Source organism: Sinocyclocheilus rhinocerous, unplaced genomic scaffold, assembly GCF_001515625.1.
Source record: "Sinocyclocheilus rhinocerous isolate Xijiao unplaced genomic scaffold, SAMN03320098_v1.1 scaffold1965, whole genome shotgun sequence".
Classification (NCBI taxonomy): domain Eukaryota; kingdom Metazoa; phylum Chordata; class Actinopteri; order Cypriniformes; family Cyprinidae; genus Sinocyclocheilus; species Sinocyclocheilus rhinocerous.
Window position 1 is genome coordinate 1,935,263 of NW_015625577.1, and position 6,229 is coordinate 1,941,491.

A 6,229-nucleotide genomic window follows, 5' to 3' on the forward strand; every position below is an offset into this window, starting at 1 on the left:
GGCGGGGGGGACAGCATATTAAAAAAATTTTTGTTTAATTTCGAGTTGTGTTGTGTCCAGTTGAAATAATTTGATATTTATCAAGGGATGCTTTGATAGGGCAATATACAAAATAATCCATTTAATAATTTATTTACAAAATACATTCTCCAAATTGTATTTAACTACAAAGAAGCAATATGAGCTACAAAGGTTAGCCACATAGACAGCCATACTACCATTACACATTATAGCAATATTCATACATGAAGACATTTCATTCTTTATGGTACATAATGTTAAGTGGATGAAGTCCAGTACAATACATTAATACAGATGTAGGTCTTCTAAAGGGTTTTGAGTGAAATCTATGGATCCAGAGCCAAACTTTTCCATGACTTTGCTTGTTTTCTCTTGTACTGCTCCAGCTCCTGAGAAAAAAAACACAAAAAAATACAATGCAATGTTTCTTCTCTAATACATTAAATACATTTGTGTACCTGATAGTTTAACTAAAGTGCAGTCAATCAGATTTCTACATTTTCTAAAAACTATAAACATGTTGTAAACTTGTTAAAAGTTGTTTAATGTGTAGAAAATCATTCAATTATAAGATTATATTATTTTTAAATATTACATAATAGCATAATTTAACATGTTATACTCTAGAATTTGTGTACAAAAACTGCAATCTGAGCGATTAAACTGCAATAGTGACCCCCTGCCACATATTGTCTGATTACTGCAATCACTAAGCACTGAATCAGAGTAGGTGAGAAGCTACTGAAGGGCAATGAGTGTGAGGTTCAGGGTAACTTTCAGTCACGTACTATACTCTAGAGGATCAGTTAATGGCAACAGTACTGAGTCAGTTTTACTGCTGGGTTATATACACACACATGACTAGAGGTTACTAGAAGACAAATATTTGCTGAAGGGTGATTTTACAGTGACAATAATTATTTTACCTGGTCTTTCTGAGCTCTGATAGAGTCTATAAGGGGCTCACTGTACTGGGGGTCTTTGGCAGGATCTTTCAGCTCCTTACGTTCCTTGATGTTCTGAAGACAAAAAGGTCAGGGGTCAGGCAGACATTATTGACCATTATCATTGTTTACACAGCAGGAAACTGTACCTCAGGTGGGAAAACCCTTTCAAAAACCTTTTTCCAAAGGTCTAATGGGTTTTTGGCATGAAGAGTCCCGATATCAACATCAGAGGTTACAGGCGGGCCTAGAAGATGAATGAATTAAAAATATTTTGAACACCTACATATGTGACCCTGGACCAAATTAAGTGTCAATTTTTCGAAATTGAGATTTATGCATCATCTGAAAGCTGAATAAATAAGCTTTCTGTTGATGTATGGTTTGTTAGGATAGGACAATATTTGGTCAATGAGATACAACTATTTGAATATCTGGAATCTGAGGGTGCAAAAAAATCTAAATATTGAGAAAATCACATTTAAAGTTGTCCAAATGAAGTTCTTAGCAATGCATATTACTAATCAAAAATTAAGTTTTAATATATTTACAGTAGGAAATTTACTAAATATCTTCATGGAACATGATCTTTACTTAATATCCTAATGATTTTTGGCATAAAAGAAAAATCGATAATTTTGACCCATACAATGTATTTTTGGCTATTGCTACAAATATACCCCAGCGACTTAAGACTGGTTTTGTGGTCCAGGGTCACAATTTGTCTGACCGCCCTGTTAAAGAAATGATACAGCAAAGAAAGACTGGAAATCCATAAATTAAGCAATTTTTCAGTCTTGAATAAAATACTTATTTACATCAACATTTCTTTTGACTAGTCCAGATTTTGTTATTTATTTTCCACTAAGCACTGGTTTATTGAGGATGTTTTTTCCGTTTATATTCTATGTTCATTTTCTCTGGTACTTCAATGAAGAATTACATTCTACCCTCTTACCCCTCCATTTACTCTGTTTAATATCTCCTCAGCTGCCCATAAATTTTATTGATTGCGGAGTGTGTCTGTTTTTGTGTGTGCTGCCCAACCTTGCACTTTCCCTTATTAGTAATAGGAGAATGCATTCTGTGCTTGCTCATTATATTTACTACATTTCTCCTGACCTTGGCCAAAGTAACATCCAGAAATTCTCACTGGAAGAAACTGTCCACAGACCAGATGTTTGAGAAGTGATTTAAACCTAGAAGAGAAACAAAGTATTAGGAATTTGAAAATGTTGGAAACAAATGAACGTTATGACAGAAAACGAATTAAAAAAATATCATCAGGTTTTACGCAAACTTGTGAAGTTTATTCCGAATGATGCGGTCACTACAGCCAAAGACAAACAAACTAAATATTAGAACATTCTGAAATTAATGTCAATTTTTAAACTAAACTTTTCACTTAAATTTTGCTGATAATAATCAATCAATCAATAAATAAATGTATAATTAAAAATAAATGTATAATAAAAAAATAATAATAAATAAAATGTATTTCAAAATGTAATTAAAATAAATAAATAAATATAATTTGGGATAAAACAATATATATATATATTTTCTTATTTTATCTAAGGATAAAAAATTATATATTTTAATAATATATTAAATAAAAAATAATATATTTTCCCAGTCACATCAGACTAATGATTCAGACACATTAGTGAAATCTCACTCTGATCATAAATCTGGACAATGTATGCACAGATATAATATGACGTGAGATGCCCCTGTGGGTGAGAACACGAGAAGTTTCTCACATTTTATGTGATATCACACTTTTCTGTCTTGCGCAGTATCACTGCATCATTATCTCTATGTTATTTCTCAGCAGGGTAACTGACATTACAACACTGCGGCTGATTTATTTCAGGTCACGATCCCTGTAGATTCAAGGCTTGTTGTGTGTCTGTGAACAAATAATATATAATATTTCTCAAGAGTTGGTCTGAGGCCAGTTTTCAGCTTTCTCTAAATCCTAAACTTAATATTAAAAGCGGGAAAGAGGAAATGGAAAAAATAAGGAATAATAACTCAGCAGCAAGGGAATCATACTGATAACCAGCTAAAGTCATTATATTAATTCCAGCCAAAATGAGGCTACGTCTCCCAGAGTTCACCTATTTTACACACCCCCTGCGGACCCAGTTCTGTCGTTTTCGGCCGTTTTAAGATTGTTTCTAGCATGATAAAGTGCTTGAGACTTGCATAAACGCTTGCTATTTTTCACAAGTGACTTTAACAAGCCAAACACACGTTCTGGTGTTGACCAGAAGTTTATAACCCTCTACCTGGGTAGGTCTCACAGGGGTGTGCACAGGTTGTAGTTCCTTCCTTAACGTCTCTTCTTACCTCGCTCTTTCCAATACATCACCATGCTAGCCTTCAGTTACGTTTATAGAGTTGTTGTAAAGGGTCAAGCAGTATTTCTGATAGGGAAATCTTTCATTTCCATCTTTTTGGAGAGTTTTCCAGTGAATACAAGGCACCCTGACAGGCTATTAATGGAAATGTCTGGCCCGGACAGCTCAGACATGCGTCTTCCTTTGCCTCTGTCACCTCATGCGATTTACATCACACTAGGCTGTTGTGTTTGGCATCAGAGCACAGGCACTTTCTAGACTGCATGCAGATTCAGAGAGCCATAGAGAGGACATCTCATTTTCACAGGACATAAAAGAGACAATATTCCTATTTTCAAAGTAGAGGAAAATACTTCACACTATCTTAGTCATCTAGTCTCAAAACATGCTGTTTTTCTAAGGGAGAGTGAGTGTCTTATGACCTTCCCAGTTCCTAAAAAATATCACTTGGGTCGGATTGTACTGGACTGATAAACACTAGAAAAAAAAATGTGTGCAGACAAAAGAACACAGAATGCTGTTTTGTTAGGAGTAAGATCTTGCATATGTCAGAGAGAGAGAGTTGCCAACAAAGGCCAAAATCTGTGCACTGAGGAAAGTCATTATTAGGCTTTAAAAAAGGTTCCTTTCTTCAAGCATTAGTGCTTTTGCTTAAACCTGCAAAACATTTGCTGAGGCCATGCAGTAAACACAACTTGACAGAAAGAAAATATTCCTAAAAATATATGTTAAAATTGCATATACATTTTTTTATTATTTGTCTTTAATGAAATAAAAAATAATGAAATGTATGCATTTATCTTACATCAGACCCGGACACAACTACTCTCCAAATAAATTAATATGTGGACATGAAAGACTAATTTGTTTTAAAATTATTTTAAAATCTTACCTGTATATCTTAAATGAAAGAAACGTCTGCTAAAAATGAAACAATGGAACAAACTGCGAACAAGACAAGACAAAAGTGCAACATTATTAGAATGATATTAATAACATAAAAGAGACAATATTCCTATTTTCAAAGTAGAGGAAAATACTTCACACTATCTTAGTCATCTAGTCTCAAAACATGCTGTTTTTCTAAGGGAGAGTGAGTGTCTTATGACCTTCCCAGTTCCTAAAAAATATCACTTGGGTCGGATTGTACTGGACTGATAAACACTAGAAAAAAAAATGTGTGCAGACAAAAGAACACAGAATGCTGTTTTGTTAGGAGTAAGATCTTGCATATGTCAGAGAGAGAGAGTTGCCAACAAAGGCCAAAATCTGTGCACTGAGGAAAGTCATTATTAGGCTTTAAAAAAGGTTCCTTTCTTCAAGCATTAGTGCTTTTGCCTAAACCTGCAAAACATTTGCTGAGGCCATGCAGTAAACACAACTTGATAGAAAGAAAATATTCCTAAAAATATATGTTAAAATTGCATATACATTTTTTTATTATTTGTCTTTAATGAAATAAAAAATAATGAAATGTATGCATTTATCTTACATCAGACCCGGACACAACTACTCTCCATATAAATTAATATGTGGACATGAAAGACTAATTTGTTTTAAAATTATTTTAAAATCTTACCTGTATATCTTAAATGAAAGAAACGTCTGCTAAAAATGAAACAATGGAACAAACTGCGAACAAGACAAGACAAAAGTGCAACATTATTAGAATGATATTAATATATATATATATATATATATATATATATATATATATATATTATTTTATGTTTTTTATTTTTATATACTGTAAAATATATTTTTTTTTTTTAATTTTATTACAAAGCTGAATTTTCATCATCCATTAGTCCAATCTTCAGTCTCACATGATCCTTCAGAAATCATTCTGATTTATCACTTTTTATTAATTTAACACATAATTTCAACCTTGTTGTAAAAATATTTTCTTAAAAAAAACAAAAAAAACATTACCGACCCCAAACAGTTGAATTGTGTATATTATTACAAAAGATTTATTTTTTAAATAAATGCTGTTCTTTTTTACTTTTTATTCATCGAAGAATCCTGAAAAAAGTATCACAGGTTCCAATAAATATTAGGCAGCAAAAACTGTTTCCAATATTGATAATAAATCAGCATATTAGAATGATTTCTGAAGGATCATGTAACACTGAAGACTGGAGTAATGATGCTGAGAATTCAGCTTTGCATCACAGAAATAGATTATGTTTTAAAGTATATTAAAATAGTAAACCATTATTGTAATAATACTTCATAATATTACTGTTTTTTATGTGTTTTTGATCAAATAAATGCAACTTTATATTAATAATTGTATCCATTAATTCAACAGCTTTTGCAGCAAAATCTTTCTGCAGCAAATAAAAGGTTGTAATGTTGTGATTCACCTCATAGCTGGTTGGTTTGTTTCATGGCTTATACTGTTTTAACGAACACTTTTTAAAATCCCAATTGGGGAAAAAATGGGTGGACACTATATTTCATTGCTCAATGGCCCGATTGACCAATCATAATTAAGTGTTTTTCGATAAATTATAACAATTTATGATGAAAAGTGGAGAGTTTGCAGCGGCATGTTAAGTGTTTATTTGAATAGCCTATATCTTCTGATTTGCATACCAAATTTTAAAGGGGTCATATGATGCTATTTTAAAGATCATTATTTTGTGTATTTGGTGTAACAGGATATGTTGAAATGCTTTAATGTTCAAAAAACACATTATTTTTCAAATACTGTACATTATTGTAGGTCCTCTATGCCCCGCCTATCTCAAACATGTCGTTTTCAACAAAGCCCCCTCCTTTGACAAGCGCAGTCTGCTCTGATTGGCCAGCTGACCCAGTGCATTGTGATTGGCCGAACACCGCAAGCACTCGTAGGAAATGTAACGCCCCTTACCATAATCGCGAGCTTCA

The 6,229-nt window shown here is 32.7% G+C and overlaps 1 long non-coding RNA gene across 1 annotated transcript; it reads right to left on the reverse strand.

Moving 5' to 3' along the window:
* Nucleotides 1–7: 7 nt before the first annotated feature.
* Nucleotides 8–1,220, reverse strand: LOC107752880 (uncharacterized). The gene is made up of 3 exons (XR_001641402.1): nucleotides 1,115–1,220; nucleotides 948–1,040; nucleotides 8–410 (listed from the first exon to the last, which is right to left on the reverse strand). It is a non-coding gene; the product is annotated as an uncharacterized LOC107752880 (long non-coding RNA).
* Between the last annotated feature and the right edge of the window lie 5,009 nt (nucleotides 1,221–6,229).